We start from the raw sequence: 18,247 nt of genomic DNA, 5'->3' as shown, positions 1-18,247 counted from the left end.
GGATTCTAAGAGTTCGGCTCAGTGTTTAGCTGTGGGTGTCTGCTTCTTCTTCCATCAGTTACTGGATGAAGGATCCAGGATGGCATAAAAGGTAGTCAGCAATCTCATTATCAGGGAAGGACATTGAAGGTAGCCTCTCCACTATTGCTTAGATAGCTAGTTGGAGGTCATCCTTGTAGGTCTCTCGACATATTCCTAGTGCCAGGTTTCTCTTAAAACCTATAATGGCTCCCTCTATTAAGGTATCTCTTTTCTTACTCTCCTCTATTCTTTACCTGACTCGATCTTCCTGCTCTCTCATGCCCACCTCTCCCCTTCTCTTCCTCCTAACTCCCTCTCCTCTTCCCCCATCCTCCCAATTTTCTTGGGAGATCTTGTCTCTTTTCCCTACTCCAGGGGACCATGTATGTCTCTCTTATGGTTCTGCTTGTTTCCCAGATTTTCTGGCAGTGCAAATTGTAGGCTAGAAATCCTTTGCTCTATGTCTTTTTGTGACTTGGTTATCTCTCCCATAATGGCCTAAAGATCTGCTTTATTCATTATAAAAACCAAGGCAAGGCATTCTTCCAGGAAAAAAAAAAATCACAAAATGAATCTCTAAATCAAACTTTTCTATTATAAAATAGTTAAGTCCATGTAGATACTATGTTGCCTTCTTAGAAATATTTATTACATGTCATAGAATAAACACAAATTTTAAATCAAAGTTAGAGACTATTGTGAACTCTCTCCTACACAAATTACCTTTAAAATAGATAAATAATAAGTAATTACAAATAATAAATAGAAAGGGGAACTAGGAAGCTATAACATGTCTATGAATTAACCATATAATTGGAGAAGTTCATGTAAATACAAAATATATTAACTACTAACATATTAACTACAGTGCAAAGAACATGCTGTGTGACAGGTGTAGACTTGTACTAACAGAGTCTTTTAACCATGGAGCCAATACATGCAAACTGTTGGAGAGTCCCCAGAGAAAGATGACTTGTGTGAATATACTAAGAGGAGTTGGGCAAAGTCATTTCCTTCACTGAGCAATAGCAGATTTTCCCCCTCAGAGCAAAGTGGTGGGGGCAAGTGCTTAGATCATTGAAGCCAGAAATAATCAGGCAAATGCAATTGGCACAATTGTCCATCATTTTTCTTCCACATTCTCGAGGCCAACTCTGATGTCAGAACCTCTATCCACATTCCCGCAAGCAAAAATCATCACACAAAAATACCAGAAAGTAGAAAAGCACCCTCACTAAATGTAGTCTCTGTTAACAGTAGCCACCAGTTTGACAAGAAACCAATTTTGATATTTTAGAGAGCAATCGATTTCAAAGGAATATAGTGAACATCTTAAGAATGAATCACAAACAGCACACCAAGGAGCAATGTCCTATTTTAGAATTACAGTATTAGGTATAAATTAATTTAAAAAAAAAGTACTCCAATAAATATAAAGTATAATTAAAGAGAAAATTTTAGGGAAATATTGATTGATTGTAAATTGACAACAAATATAACTCAACATAAAATATGAGTCACTGTAGATAATGTGGAGAATGGTGAAAGATTCTTTTCAAATCCTTCATAGGAAGATCAATTTTTAAACTGAAAAGGAAATAAGTTTATGCTCTCTTTTGCAAAGACAATATGAGATAGAATTATTATCTTCGAAATTAACACTAATGATCCTAGACTTTAAACAACATCCATGAAAGACATAAAATAACAATAAGATTTTTCCGGGGATCCAAGGTGCGTCTTTCTTTGGATGCAGCTTCTATTAGGCTTTATGCACTCAAGGGTGGACTTCGTAGTGAAGCAGACACCTTTGCTCTCCCATGATCTGTAAGTAACACTGCATCCATGCTGTTGTAAGTAACCTCAATAAACCAGCTGATGCACTTGACACAAAAATGAAAAAAAAATATGCTAATGACTAAACATTGAGCCATTTTGAGACTGGAGGCTAACATGGTTCAGTCACTGAAAACCTTGAGATTTTTCTAGAGGGGCAACTCTCCAGAGAGTTGAGGCCATGCATGGAAATTGTAATAACTGGTATGTCTGACCTCATTCATTACCGAGGGTATAAGGTGTGTAGGCAGCCTTCCTGATTTTTCCTTGTCTTTATGGGGTTGCAAAGGTATGGAGAATGAAGAAAACAAAAGTGTATGTATCCTATTTGCAGCAAAGCAGTTATAATCATTGTTTTCTTTATGTCAACCAAAAGCACTTTATTCATCTTTCCCACACTAAACTCTAAAAAAATTCAACAGAATAAGGAAACTAAACAACCACAAAGTGGAAGAAACAAATAAAACTGCGAAAAGAGTGAACTTCTTCCATTGAAAAGCATGGATGGAGGGAAAAAACATGATGAAAAATGCAACACAATTTATGAAAGATTAAAATTAAGATGACTATGAAAATATTAGAATTTGAAGAATGTGAAATTTTTGGTTATAGATTTTCCCATTGTGTCAAAGTAACTTGATTAAAAATAAAACTAGTCTTTTTATGTGAGTTATCTTTCTGTTACTATAACAAATAGCTGAGACAATTGACTCATACTAACAAAAGGGTTAAGCTTGGACTATCTGAGGTGTCCCCAGCAGTAGGACCAGGATCTATCCCTGGTTCATGAGCTTGCTTCTTGGAGCACATTCCCTAAGTTGGGATGCATGCTCAGCCTAAAAGCAGGGGTGAGGGGCTTAGTCCTGCCCCAACTCAATGTGCCGGACTCTGTTGACTTCCCATGGGAGCCCTTACCCCCTTACCTGTTGGGAGGCTTGGATGGGGGTGGATTGGGAAGAAGGTAAAAGGGGCAGGAGGAGGGGTGGGATGGAGAACTTTGGTTGGAATGTAAAATAAAATTTAAAAAAAAATAATTTTAGAAAAGAAAATATAATTGTATACAATGATTAAGAAAGAAAAGGTTTATTTTGCTTCATGCTTTTAGAGGTCAGTTCATAATCAAGCGACTCAATTGATATGGGGTTGTGGTATAATAGGCAGGGAATGATAAAATAGTCATTAAGTTTATGACTAAGAATAAAAAGGAATGAGAAAAAGATTGCAGTACCACTACATCTGGGGTGAGTGCATTTCTAGTGGACGTAGGATAGCCTACTAGGCCATACATCTCAGAATTTCCACTGCCTCCCATTAATGACAGTCTGGTGATATAGCTTTGTGTTATGCTCCTTTAGAAGACTCTTTGTAAGTACAGCAGTCTCTGCATACAGTGCTCATGTCAGATACTCGGAACTTTTGGGAGAACTATTATAAAAACAGTGAGGGACAAAATCAAAACCACTTGGATGGTGCAGTAACTTCAACATCCACACCACATAAAGCAATGCTATCTAACCTAAGGGTGTAAGCACTAAATGTGGAAATTTGCCAAAGTACATGTGTGGCTTACTTATCTGGGGGACCATGTAAAGAGTGGGAAAAACTGAAACAAAAATTACATTGACAGACCTAAATAAAAAAAAATGTTCTGAAATAAATATAATTGTTTTGTTTCTTTTCACTGGATATTATATGCAAAGTTAAATTAACATGGACTTATAAATAATGAGACATTTTATGTAACTATTCAGACCTTAAAACTAAAAAATTATTTATGTGTTTAGTATTATAGGTTAGAAATTTAGAGAATATAAATATATAACTTTATTTTTCCTTCTTTGGTTGTATCTAGCTAGTTTCAGTGAATTAAATTTTGCAGGTCATTTTGAATATGCATGTGTTATATGAACTGTTAGCTATGCTTTCAATTCTGAATCCTTTTATTACTATTATTATTATTCTGAGAAAGGACTTCTCTGTGTAGTTCCTGCTGTTCTGGAACTCATTCTGTAGACCAGGGTGGCCTCAGACTCAGAGATATGCCTGCCTCTGCCTCCTGGGTGCCACCAACAACCAGCTAATTCTGAGTTTTTATAAATGTGATATGTATGTCTTTTATTTGTTCTGTGGGCAAGAGATTGACTTACATTTGTTATTGTTAGAAATCACAAAATTAAAAATGTGTACCAATCTACTCATGATGTATAACATGCCAGACATTGTTATAAATAGAAATACTAACCTAGTTAACATCCATAGCAACTATGTAAGATGGTGCTATTCTTATTTTCACTTGTAGATGACTAAACTGAGGTGCAGTGCAGTCATGATATTTGCCCCATATTAGACTCAAATGACATATTGCAGAGCTGAGATCTGAATTCACAAACTGTTAAGTCTTCCAGTGTGTAATTCTGTTAGGTAAATTATAGCATGAGTGAATTCCTGTATGAATATAATAAGGGCTATACATCCTACTTGGATTTGATGTTGTATTTGTAGTCACTATTTTTTTTAATACTTAATAATTACTTGGGAACCAACTTTTAGTTCTTGATTCCTGGAAAATTAAGTCATTGTTTTCAAAATATGTATGGATTGTCACAAAAAAAGAATTTTTCACTTCATTTTTCAACTCTTTAACTATGGAAACTATAGGCTAGCTTCCTCACCTTAATAGAAGTTTTGACACAAATGCAATGGGACCCTCTGTTTCATGTTATTTCAGAAAGGATGACATTTTTTATTTATCAATATCTAACTGAAAAACTGAATCTTTTGTAACTTTAATGAAAACCCTTATGCTTATTTTATGGTGTTGTTATTTGGCATCAAACAATTCAAAGGGAGCTCTTAAATAATAGATAATTGAGAAAGAAAATAAACTACTGAAACAGATAAAAGAAAAATCAGTTACAAATATCTATTCTGCTAAATATTAAGATACAATAATAAATTGTATCTAATACAATAAATCTCTCTCTCTGTTTCTCTCTCTCTTTCTCTCTCTCTCTCTCTCACACACACATTAATGACAAATCAACACAATTTTAGTGTTTGAAGTAGAGAAATGGCAATTGAGAACACAAGAAGTCCTGTGCATCCATACTGCTGAAAGACCTGAGTTTTAACTTCTAAGTAGAGATTAAAACTTTTCACATTCTGGAATGGTTGAAACATAGACTTATAATAGCAGCAGCTATTCTAACCTTTGATGGTAAAGGAGTTGCAAAAGGCTTCCATTGACCATAGCACAGACCTTGTTTCCTGATAGACAGATGACTGTATTTTACTTGTATCCTCATATGGCATAGATGAATCACTCTTGTTTTTTTGTTTGTTTGTTTGTTTTTTTTTTTAACAAAAACTCTTTCATTGCTATGAAAGCTGTACCTCATGGCCCAGTTACTTCCTCTGCAAAGTTTCCCTTCCAATTCCACCACAGGGCTTCATAATATGACTAAGGGATACCATTCAGTCTACCGCAGCCTAAGTGATTGCCTGAGGATGGTGCCATTGATTGAGATAGTGAGCATTTAAATGGAGAAATACTAGAGTTTCTTAAATCAGTATTTGTACTTTGAATCATTATGGCTAGAGAGATGGAGAGGTATGCTGAACATCCCATTAGGAATATCTAATTTGAAGCTGAAATAGGAGGACTGACTTTGTGGGGAAAAAAAAGTTGAAAATGCAACTGGAGATGCAAAGACAAGAAGGGTAGGGGTTCGCCAAAGGAACAGCAAGGCATTGCTAGAGGGTAGATGCAGACGTGCAGAGTGTATTCACTAGCCACACTCTATTTTATTGTGTTCTCCTATATTCTATCAACGCCACACTCTATTTTATTGTGTTCTCCTATATTCTATCAACAAAACATGCAGGTTAGTAGTGATTAAAAATCTTGTATTTTTTGAGATCCTTGGCATTGCCCAAAATAAGACTGCGTTTTGTTCCTATCAGTAAAAAATTAAAAACAAATAAGAAAATATGCTAGGGCACAAAATTTCCCTAGAAATTTTGAGATAAGCATGGTTTGATAAAAGTTGATTTAAGGGCTGACCATTGCCTTCACATTGCAAGGGGCGGGAATTTGCTTTTACTTTTTATCTTGTTTATCACCAAGTCAAACATGGAACTGACTACTCCTTAAGTATGGTCCCCCGTGATGATGTGATAGCAGGCAGAGTCAGTGGTGCATACACTTTCTTATTTGGTGCCGGTAAAAGAGGAAACTGACTTCACACTATATCTGTACATAGATAGAAATTGTTGACATATTTTCCACAGCAATGACAGAAGACAGTGCTTTGCATCTCTATACAATCTGAACCCTAGACTCATTCTTAAATCTAAGCAAAGCAAAGAGGATGGCTGTTTTCAGCTGAAGGACAGATGGTATGAAGGCTATCTGGAAGAAATGAAAAGGATAGCTTTGAATACAATCAAATTTCCTAGTATTAGGTGATGGTTGCTAGTATTAGCAAGTTTAATATGGATGGCAACAGCATAGATGGCCAGACACAAGTGACAAACCAAAGAAACACATTTTGTTTTTAAAGTCTCCCTTTAGTATAATATACCCACCTCTAAACTTGTCCTATTTGCATCATTGTAATGGCAAAATAAATAGTAATACCAAATCATTTGGTTTTCTACACATTCCTTTGTGCCAAATTCTGACATATTTTACATGCAATATCCCTTCACACACTGAAGTTTCTTTAATGTGATTAGATGGCAATAACCTCTATTGTTCTCTATTGATAGGGGAAGACATCTGGAACTGATTTTTTAGTTGATATAAACATAGGAATCAGTAAAATTGCATTATATAATTAATACAATGGACACAATCCCATCTTTGCTGTCAGTGCACAGTCTGTAGTGAACAGGTTGAGAGGGAGAAAGATTAACATTTTCTGTTAAACATCATTATTGATGTATGCAAGTGAAAAACTAAACTATTTTCATTTTTATAAAGGGAATTTCATTATTTTCCCAACTTCCTATGAAAATGTATGAGTATAATGAAAATATGTATATTCAATTTAAACTAAGAGGGGAAAGTTTTGACAATGGTACAAAATGCTATTCTGTATTAAAAATGCATTTTGAACCTGACACAAATGGGTCCCAATTATTCCAAACAATCATGATAAACTTTTAAAGCACACGGACTCTTAATCAGCTTTCCATTATTCAAAATTATTCATTATAAACTTTCTTAAATTATGCAAATTTTGATCCCTCAAAAATGCAGGGAAGAAAGTGAACATTTTCAGGCTAACAAATTGCTACCTGCTCCTGTGTGCTTTGACTTTTAGAACAGGATCATCATTTCAACATTACGTTTATAGTCTAAACTTAAATATAAAAGTGACTCTATGCAGCATTTTATAGGTACCTTTCAGTGACAAAGGATTTGAGACCTGCCAATGAAAGGGATTCACAGATAATGCCAGTAAATATTAGTCTACAATATTAACAAGTTGTACGATCTCTATGAATATGATCTCTATGAATATATTGCCAGCCATGTCTGTTAATTTTCGGCAATATTTTCTGCGATGTTCTTTATTAACCTTTTTTTTTCCTGTGGTGCTACAATCATACATGGATCAAAATGTATACAAAGTGTGTCAATGATTTTCCTCAAAAACTCCTTATTGTCTAACCAGTTGTAACATTTAGAGTGCAAAGTAAACTAAAGTACAGTATTTCTCCTGAGAGTCCTTGTCCATTTTCTTGCCTAGCTCTTGGCCATTTAGCTTTTTGTTAAAACAATCAAGTTGTTTGGGCAGGCAAAGTAACACAGCTTTATAGAGTTAAACAAATGCAAAATAAAAGGATGCAATGCACCTTTCTTCATTGAACAAATATTTCACACACCATAACAGAAGGTAACACATATTTAAGCAATATTCCACAACATCTCTGTATATGTCTTTTGTGTAACTGAACCAAAGTTTCTCCCATTGAGATGGATTTCCCCAGTTCTGTGCCTTTTGAAAACATAGTTGGCTAAGTACCAAGTGGAATATTCTAAGAACAGAAAAGTGCCCACAAGACAATAAATGATTTGGTCCTTTTTGCTAAGTTCGCACTGTGATCCACACATTTTGATCCCCCAGAGTGCTCACTTTGAAATATTTATTTTCTATTTCCTGGTATCCATGTTTCTCTTATTGTATGTTAATTTCTTAGCCTTTCTGTAGGAAAGACTTTCACTGAATTTGTTTTCATCTTTCTATTCAAAGTTACTATCCTACCAGAAGCAAAGGGAAACATGGCCTGAAGTAAAGAAAGCTTCAGACCACCCCAATGGCTTATCAGGTAAAGATAGTTACTACACAAGACTGGCATGGTAACCTGAGTCAGATGCCCAGAACCCAAGTAAAGGTGGGAAGAGAAAACTAACTCCTACGACCTCCACACTCATACCCAGACTTCACTCACACAAACACAAAAATAAATACTTAAATAATTCTCTTAGGCTAAAAGAAAAGATGGAATGGGGGAAATGCTCAACTCCAAAGATCAATGAACATATTCGGTTAAGTAGGGGACCAGTGCACACACGTAGTCTAACTATTGGGGAGTAAGAGCACTGCTTGAATTCAGCAGTTCAAGGTTAATTTACCCTGAGCAAGACAGCAATACCTTGTGAAAAGAAAAGACATAAATACAAGAATAAAAAAGAGACATACCAATTTAAAATTTAACAAGTCTCATTCAATTAACATAGGTTTTAAACTTTTAAATCTTTGCTAATACATGACTCTAATCACTGTAACAAAGGTCTTTCTTCATACTTCACAAAATATGGTCTTGGAATATTTATGGGCCATAGTAGTTTTTCATATAACTCATAAGATATACATAGAAATACACACACATGCATAAACATATGCACATACACCACCTCCATAAATATAATGTTGGTGTTTATAATGTTAGATTTTCTATTTCTATTCCTGGAATATGTAGGCAATTTGTTTGTTTCTTATAGTCATATTATGGGCTGGAGGGATAGCTCAACCGTTAAAGGCTAGGCTCACAACCATAAATATAGTCATATTATAAGTACATCTGTGTTTATGCAAAGTGTAATGATACATTATTTATGACTTATTAAAGCTTGATTGAGAATTAGGAAAAGCAAAGTCAGCCACAAGCTATAGAGATCAGGCAGTGGTGACACACACCTTTAATCCTAGCAGTCAGAAGCTAGGAGATGGTGATACACACAGATAAGTGTGGCTGTCATCCCTATTCAAAGAAGCTTCATTTTACATCACATGGAAATTATTACGGGGATCCACATCTGGTCTAAATGGAGAAAATAAGTTACCATTGTGGTGCCCAACCCCATGTAGTACTTCTACAAATAACACCTAAACCTAAGGCCCAGAAAACACCAGGGGTAGGAAAGACTTAAAGAGGCAGAGAACCAGCAGGCCTGCTGTGAGACAGGGTCTTCTAATCTAAACATGACAGGAAAGCTACACCCATGGAAACTCAACAATATTGTTGCCAAAACAACTGAACTATTACAACCAGTTGGCATGCCAACTAGGATGAGGAAAATTTAACAACAGTAACAAAAGTAATTGCAATTAAATCACAATAGACATTCAAGAGAGGTCATGCATTGAAGTGGTAGTATGTGGGGATATGGGAAAAGTTAAGACGAAGAGGAAAGGATGGAAATGATGTAAATAGAGTACTGGCACATGACAATCTCAAAAACTATATAATTAAATTTAATGAAAAAAATAACATTGAATATGTCTCACATTCCTTCAGTTAGGAAAGAACACAACAAAAACAAACAAGCCAACAAAACCTAATAGATTCTTATGAATTTCATACACTTCTAACGTGATCAAATAGAATGGTCACCTCCTTATGAAGAATGACATCAAAGACAGTAAAACCTCAGTAATCCTTTCATGTGTTTGTGTACATCTGATTCATGTTTCAACTTCCCTTGTAGTTTAATTTTCTTTGATGTTTAAAAGCTCCATTGAATGGTGACAGTAGTACCCTCCTACATGTCCTTGCAGATTTTTATGTAAATGACACTCATAGCTCATTTTAAAAAATCTAATCAACAAGGCTTCATTAGTTCATGTTTAGTTCAGGAAACAGACTGGCTGCCTTGTGAGACAAGGTGATATGGATCAGCCATCAGCGGTGGGCGTAGGGTAGGGGGTGGTCACACATTATATTCACAAACCTCAAGTAGACGGTGATAGTTCTGGGCCTTAATGACTCAGTGGTCTCTGAATCAGCCTGACAGACTCAGAAGTCGTGACTTTGAGTGTTGAGAAATAGAGGCTTTTCCCTTTGGGGGATTTTTTTTTTTTTATTGAGCATAGATTCTTTTCTCATACAATATATCTTTCTTAGAGTTTCTCCTCCCCATATTCCTCCCAGTTCCTCCTCACCTCACCTCCACTCTGGATCCAATTCTTTTCTGTCTTCCATCAGGAAAAGAACAGGCTCCTAAGGAATAACAACCAAACATAACAAAATAAAGTAAGATACAACAAAAACAAATACATTAAAGCTGGGCAAGGCAACCCAGCTCAAGGAAAAGACCCTCAAAGGTAGGCATGAATCACCACCCAGCTTCCAGTTCCACCAATCACAGGTCTTACACGTGGACCACCAACAAGCCTTCTGCTGAGCTATGTAGTGAAGAGCTCTCTCTTTGGCAGGATCATTTGGGATTCTCTGAAGCCTGTCTTAGAGTGGTGGCTTCTAAGGTCAATGCAGTTGGCATAGAACAGTCATGACTGGAGCAGGTAGTCTGGCAATCTGTGTTCTGTGAACCACTACACACTTTTGGTAGTCTCCCGGAGTTGCTGCTGGTTCTCAGAGCCAGGCAGCCATGTGGATAGCACAATGTTTGTCAAAGAAACTGATTCTCTGTTTGAGGTCATCAGGCATAACATGATAGATATAACTGTGCTCACTGGTTAAGTGAATGAATGGTCCCAACATTTGAATTAATTATTACAAGTCAAGGACTGTATATAGCAGAGAAAAAAGTGAAATTAACAGTCTTAATAATGCTCAACATAGTCCATTCTGGTTCAACTTATAGCCACTATGGGACATAATGAAGCTGTAAAATTAGCATGACTGTATGATTAGAACTCTGGATATGGGGTGAGTGATAGATGTAGAATATGAGTTCCATAAATATATAAATGTACATATGGCTATCAGATAATCTTTACACTAAAGGGAGCTTAAAGAAGGTGTGAAAGCTTCAAAAATATTTTGGCTTAGTTAACATTAGTTATGTGATTAAATAATGAAAAAGGTGATTTTAATTAAATAAAACAAATACTCCACAAATTACCCACTCCATAATAGCAAATTAATATTATTATTTCATGAACATAGTTTTGGAATCTCTGAACAAATAAATAGAATAAGGCAACCTGATCTGATGGAGAGAGCCAATTTTTGATACAGAAGTTATTTTCCATTAAAAAAATAACTAAAATTTTATTTGAATTAATAAAAAGAAAAACAACTGAAGTAAAATTAAAAAAAAAAAAAGCTAAAAGGGACAGTTAAGCTTCAGCTAAGAGGTTTTTCTCACAAATATGTACAGGTAAATTGTGGCAAGGATGACCTGAGCCAAAGGAAATGTAACTGGAAGAGAACAGCATTCATTTTTGCTCTACTCCTAAGACAGGTTTTGGCCTTCCACACATCTCAGGGAAACAGTTAGCTCTGAGTCTTGAGGGAACTATACAATTTTTAGCAGCAGGCCATTAAATTTTCTGACAGATCTTGACAGCTTTCTCATACTCTGAAAGAGGTAGGCAAATACCTAGAATAATTAGATTACATGCTCCAGAGAGATCATTAAAAAAAGAAAAAGAAGAAGATGTCTGCAGTTTTGGAACTACACATAATGTTTAAACAATTGTGGTTTTACAAATCCCCAGAAAACTGAATATGACATGTCACAACTAAGCACTTCTAAATATTAAAGAGATCATAACTTTATTTCTATTCACATCAAGTCAGAGGGAAAAAAATGAGAAGGAAAATTGACAGCATTCACAGAAATCCCATGGAGCACCTAAAATACAACATCTGTGAAGCAAAGATTCAGGGGAGATGATGTCCTGAGTCAGACACAGAAACCACTTATGTGCATAAGGAGAATTATAACAAGTGTATGTGTCTCAGCATGACATCGACTTATAGATCCGAATTCTCAGCATTCGTGAGACTGAAGCAGGAGGCTCACAACTTCCAGCACAGCCTTGGTTAAAGATCAAATTCCAGGCCTAGGCAATATTTCAATACTCAGTCTCAAAAATTACTGCTAGAAAATATCTCAGGTTTAAATATATTATGATAGATATACAAGGGATATACATAATGAGAAGAGATTGCAGAATAAATATACTGCAAATAGAGCATATAAAAATATCGAAATGCAAGGGCTGGAGAGATGGCTCAGGGGTTAAGAGCACTGGCTATTCTTTCAGAGGTCCTGAGTTCAATTACCAGCAACCACATGGTGGCTCACAACCATCTATAATGAGATCTGGTGCCCTCTTCTGGCCTGAAGATTTACATGCAGATAGAACACTGTATATATAATAAATCTTTTAAACCAAAAAAAAAAAAAAAAAAAAAAAAATCAAAATGTAAACAAATCGTTGTATTGAATTGTTGAGTGAATGAATTCAATATTGAGATATTCAAAAGTACTGAAAATCAATTTGAAAACTACAAAGATGTGGGAAATGTCAATTTAAAATTAATATATTTCATCTTTAATTTATTACATATAACAACTGTATGACTCATTATAATAATATCTTATTTAATAAATTTCCCATTCCACTTTTGATTCACATTACTTATTAGTGGGAGTATCATTTTAAATTATTTCTTGAAAAGGAATGTGTGTACACTACAAATTTTATATCAAAACATTTTAATACATTCAAAACTATAATGTAAAAGTTAACACATCAATTACTATAATCACAATAGCTGTTTTAAGCTACTCCAATTGGCACTGGAAACCAGAAACTAATTGTTTTGGTATTAATATATAATTAAAGCATTTTTAGTTAATTCAGTCTGTCCTTTTATCTTATAATTTTAAAATGTTCTACACATTCGTGTTTCATTTTCTCTACTTATGCAAACTAATTGTTGATGTGAGGGAACACAGTAAAGGTTTTGGAGTCAGTTGCACTCCAAACTCTGCTATAAAAATGAGAGATCATGAAATGAAATGATATTACAAGTTATCTGGTTTGTAGGACATACTGACACCCTAGAGACATTGAGAACAATCATTATAACAAGTATATGCTGACATAACGTATACTTCCGCTAGACATCTTCATTAGATCCTGTAGTAGGTGGTTATGCATGTGCTAACAAAAGGAACAGAAAAAAAAAATAATGATTGATTTGATAAGGGGTACAAAGAAAACTAGGCCTATGTAGTAGCAAACTGAAATTGCTTTTAAGCCAGCTACGATCAAAATTCAGAAAACAAGTGATCATGGGCTACCCAGCCCCATTGGATACATTTTCAGCACAAGCTCCACATCTAAGGCTCAGATAACATCTGAGGAGAGAGTGGATTGATTGTTAAGTGCCAAAGGACCAGGAAGATGGCTGTGAAATTGTTTCTCCTAGAAACTGACTTGGAAGCTATACCGATACTACATCAACAGTATTGCCCCCTATTGGACACCGATAATGCAGAGGCAGGCAGAAATCTGTGAGTTTGAAGCCAGCCTGGTCTATTGAGTGAGTTCCAGGACAGGCGCCAAAGCTAGAGAAACCCTGTCTCGAAAAAAACAAAAACCAAAACAAACAAACAAAGGAAAAGAATCTAAGTTCACATAACTTAAGCTAATCCTTGGCAAACAGGATGATATTAGTAATACAAAACCATTGTGTTCTCAGACCGAATAACAAACAAACGTCTTGAGACAAAACATGTCCTCTTGTTTTAGCAATGAGGAGTCTTCCCTACTTTTTTCAAGAGAAGTTTCCATGTATGTAGTCCTTTGGGGGTTGGGAAGGAAGAGCTGATGTTAAAAATAACGAAAGAAACATATTGCTCATTTAATGTGTATAGAATATATATATATGTGTCTTGGTTCTAAAAACAAAACAGTTCTCCCTGCTCTTGGTAAACTTCAACTGTAGAGCACGTATTTAAATACTGAGAGAAAGTGGTTCGGGGTTCGTGAGGAAAGCATGAGTGTATTTTGGGAGAATATATGTCATTTTACTGTGGTGGAAGTCAGAGTGTCTGTCACCAGCTGAGCAGAGGCTTTGTCTGATGTTGGATACAAGTCAGATGAGGAATTAATGCTGAAGCAAACACAAAGCTTCCCAAAGAAGGACAGCAGCCTGTCACAGACTGGGAACAGGTAAAGAAAATGCACAGTACTTCAGTTACAGAGGAGGATTTGCTTTTTCTGAGGAAGGGGGGCTTTGAATGTGCACAAGCCACTTAACAAAGTTTCGAAATATGTTTGTGTTACAGCTCCTCCCACCCCTGCAGAATGTTAACCGGTTATCATGAAGCCCTAGCAAGAACTGTCCTCTGGGCCAATATGTTCCAGTTTTGTTTGCTCCTGTTGGCTGGCTCCCTGCTTACTTATTGCCTGAGACTACCTCCTGCCCTGGCATGGAGTTAGAATTACTTCTGGTTCCCTGCATTAGGATCAAAGTGCCCAGATTTCAAAACCCACACAGTGAGCTAAACTTAGACAACAGATGAGGATAAACATTATTTCACATGTGGGTGAGGAGAATGACAGTACGGTTAGGGGCTTGTGCCTTACTATATTCCTCTAATGGGCAGTCCAATTTCACTATAGTTGTGGCTCCTCATTCATCTATGTTTTATGAACACAGGGGTGGAGAGGCGAAAGGAAGCTTTGTAAAATAATGACGAGGTTCCTCAGCTTACCTGAAAATAACATAAATGTCCCTAAGCTACTATAAAACAAACAACATTGTTTTTCTCCTGTGATCACATCTTTGCAAAAGTTGCACTTGAATGCTTTACATAGAAGATGCTTTTGCGTGGGGAGGGCTTCTAGTGAGCAGAATGGAATCCGGAACCCTGCCTGGTTTGGAATGGAGTTCCTATTGGCGAAAAGGATTTGGGAATCTCTCTTGGGGTTGGGAGCCTAACCTTTCCTGGTCGAACCATCTCTCCAGCTCAGGATTTGGGAGTCTTACAAGCCGGCCCGGCTCCCTCTAGAGGCTGGAGTTTTCTCCTTTCAGGGACCCGGAAATCAGCAAGAGGCGTGCAAAGGGGAGTGGCGAGAGGCCTGGGAGACTTCAGCGAGCCGCAGGGCCGTCCTTGTGGAGTACGCATGCGTGGACCCAGCAGCGGGCGCGCGCGTGACGTCACGTGCGCGTCGGTCCAGGCAGTTTCTAGTTGCCCGCGAGTCTTGCTGGTGAGTGAGCTCCAGAAGGTTTGGAGTTCCTGGTGGGTATGAGGCGGGTCCGGCCCGGGATGGGTATAGCGAGGGCAGTTTAGTTGTTCAACACGTGGTGCCGTGTTGCAGAGACTCCATTACGTGTCATCAGTGCGAACCGAACACTGCCGGGAGGAGGCGAGAATAGATCCGAGTGCCAGCCCTCTTGCCTCTCTGCGGTTAGCGAACCGTGGGTCGGTGCTCATCAGCGTTAACTAGTGATGTTAGGCAGAGAGAGGCCCAGGCAGAAAGTCTGAGAAGAAAGGTTCACGGTGGATCGCACGGACTAACATCAGTTCTCGTCTCTCTTAGGGTATTTACGCCTTCCAGGGAGGAGGCAACCAGTACCTCTCCAAATTATTAAGCTTTTGGTGCAGTGTGCATTCACAACAGTTTAATTGCCAAAGGAATTAAAAAAGCAAAACCCATACTTAACTTCCTCCCCGTGTCTGGACATTTTGAAGTATGGTGATGGAGCAGTGAAACTAACGAATCATAAGCCTAGCTTTTAGAAACACTTTAAATACAAAATCTTAAGTGGAAAGTAACTACATTTCAGCTCCTCATAAGCATGCAAAGGGTTGGTAATTGCAATAAAGTTATAAGATACGTTCTCTTAATATCTTCATCCCAACACCGAAAACTAGCTTATTAAAGAAAAACAATTAAGAGTAACTCATAGCAAATTACGAGCTATACTTTAATGAAACAGTCCTTTTTGTGTCAACAGTAATTTGTCTGCTTCCCTACTTGAATTTTCATTTGACGTCTTTGTGAAACAGAACTTGTGCCACTTGAATTAATAAAGGAGGTCAAAGCGGTGCCAGAACCACAGATCTGTGATCGTTGCAATGTGTATATACAGCTAAGGTTATTAACTCAGAATACATTTTTCTCCTAAAAGGAATGCTCATATTTTATATTCAGAATCTTTGTGAGAGATTGGTGTTTATTTTTACAATTACAATGGAGATCAAGTATTTCAACGTTACTCATAATTTTCTAGCATTCGCTTAACAACCATTTATTGTTTTGTGAGAAACTAGAGTACATTTCTGAAGTACAAATATAAATAGATCTAGTCACACCATACTAAAGGTGACCTCTAATTCTAATTAATAAGTGTAGCATTGTGATGTGTGAACATGAGTTAGCTTTTTGGTTTGGTATAGTAGATTGAGAAAGAGGAAGTAAGACTTTCAAGGTGACAGGTTATTTTACTTTACCTGCCTTTTGGGTAAGAGCAGGAATGTGTATGCTGAGGAATTTGGATGCTGCAGTAAAAATGTGTTCGTTCCATAATAGATGTTAGCAAGAGAAAACCATGGCCACTCTGCTTCCTGCACAAAGAATATAAGGTGTATAGAAAGCTTAGAGGGAGAAACTTCAATTAGGCAATGACAGTAATGTAGGTAAGAATTGATACTGATTTGAATGAGTAGTAGAAGGAGTAGGAAAAAAAAGTAATCTAATGCTAATAAACCATAAAAGTTAGTTCTTTTTACGTCTGTTGTGTGGCATTTTATGTCCTGTGTGTGTTAATCCATTTAATCATCACAAATACTGTGACATTGATGCTTTTATACCTTACCTGGATAGATGAAGACACTGCACTTTAAAAAGGTTAAGTAATGTTTCTGAGGTCAGATAGATAACACATGAGAGAGATGACAGTTAAATCTAGATAGATGAGATAAAATCTGGAACAATTAGAATAGAGGGTTAATAAGGTCAGGAAGCTTAACTGTTTTAAATTCCCATCCATTCTGAGCAAGAAGAGAGGAGACACACTTTTAAGCCCTGAATTCAAGTTTAGATATTGGAGAGGTCTCTGGTGTGGGGGCCATCCATCTTTACCTTGCTCCAACTGTAGGTTTAGACCTCACTCCTGTATCCTCTTTCCAAATAGTCCAAATAGTGGTAGAAGGTGTTTTCCATCCACTGGCTGTTACCAAATTCACAGGCTTGTTACCCAAGTCCTCATTTTGTTAGGCCTTTTTTTCTGAATGAAAGGTAAGGTAGGGGAAAGAGTCACACAGGGTTCCTCCAGTAACTGCTGCTGCTATTTGGGGCTTAACCTTTCAAGTCTGTGAAGAAGTGCTTGTAAATGACCAAATCCCCTTGGTTAGCAGGGGCTGGGTGCATTGTACAGTTGTAAAGCCCATTCCTGGCCTTAACTGTCCAGTAAAAATGAATGATAAATTTCCTCACGGCTGTTAGATGGTATCTGACTTTTGTTTTGGGTAAGCAGGTCATGAAGAATCTCTTTCCTGAGTTCTCTGTTAGTTTGTTGCCGTATACCTCCTCTAATGGGTGAAAGAAATGCTTGAAATGTGCAGGTTGTCCAGTTATTCTTTCTAACACTTTACCTGTGAGTCAATCTTAAGATCTTTGTTTCTGAATCATTATGCATTATTTTTACCCTTAGTTTCTGCCTTTGGTTTGCAATGAATTTTATGAATAAATCTGGTATGATTTCTGTCTGGCCAGTAAAGTTGGAGCTTTGCTAGTTATGTGTAAGTCTGAAATATTAATTTGAGAAGTAGGTATTTTAGGATCTACTTTTAAACATTTTTCAGTAAATAGATATCCATGTGGATATTTACAAAGAGTCTATGACTATATATCATTAAAGATAAGAAACAAAGAAAATTTGAAAGCTGTGGTCATAAAACACTTTGATTTTTTGAGTAAATAACTTTTTTTAAAGTTGACAGAATGGTTAGTTATTGAACTGGAACAATATTACACTTGTGTCCTAGCATATTGATTTGGCCTGACTATCCTAGTTTATGAATTTATCATTTCATATTTGGAAATTTTTCTTTATTAAATTGTCATTGCTTTCTAAAACCAAGCTTTATTTTTTGTTACTAAGAGAT

The 18,247-nt window shown here is 36.6% G+C and overlaps 1 protein-coding gene across 4 annotated transcripts in view; it reads left to right on the top strand.

The window, feature by feature from the left end:
• The first annotated feature begins 15,267 nt into the window (after window positions 1-15,267).
• Pot1 (protection of telomeres 1) overlaps window positions 15,268-18,247 on the top strand; it is a 54,096-nt gene continuing 51,116 nt past the window's right edge. The window contains exon 1 of one of the 4 annotated variants that reach the window (XM_051175774.1): window positions 15,268-15,376. The gene's annotated coding sequence lies outside the window, so the exon portion shown is untranslated. The remainder of the gene's footprint in view (window positions 15,377-18,247) is intronic. The other 3 variants (XM_051175776.1, XM_051175770.1, XM_051175777.1) reach the window with 3 other exon arrangements.

The sequence above is a fragment of the Phodopus roborovskii genome, unplaced genomic scaffold, assembly GCF_943737965.1.
Source record: "Phodopus roborovskii unplaced genomic scaffold, PHOROB, whole genome shotgun sequence".
Classification (NCBI taxonomy): domain Eukaryota; kingdom Metazoa; phylum Chordata; class Mammalia; order Rodentia; family Cricetidae; genus Phodopus; species Phodopus roborovskii.
The sequence above is the reverse complement of the archived record's forward strand: the minus strand, read 5'-3'. Positions and strand labels throughout refer to the sequence as shown.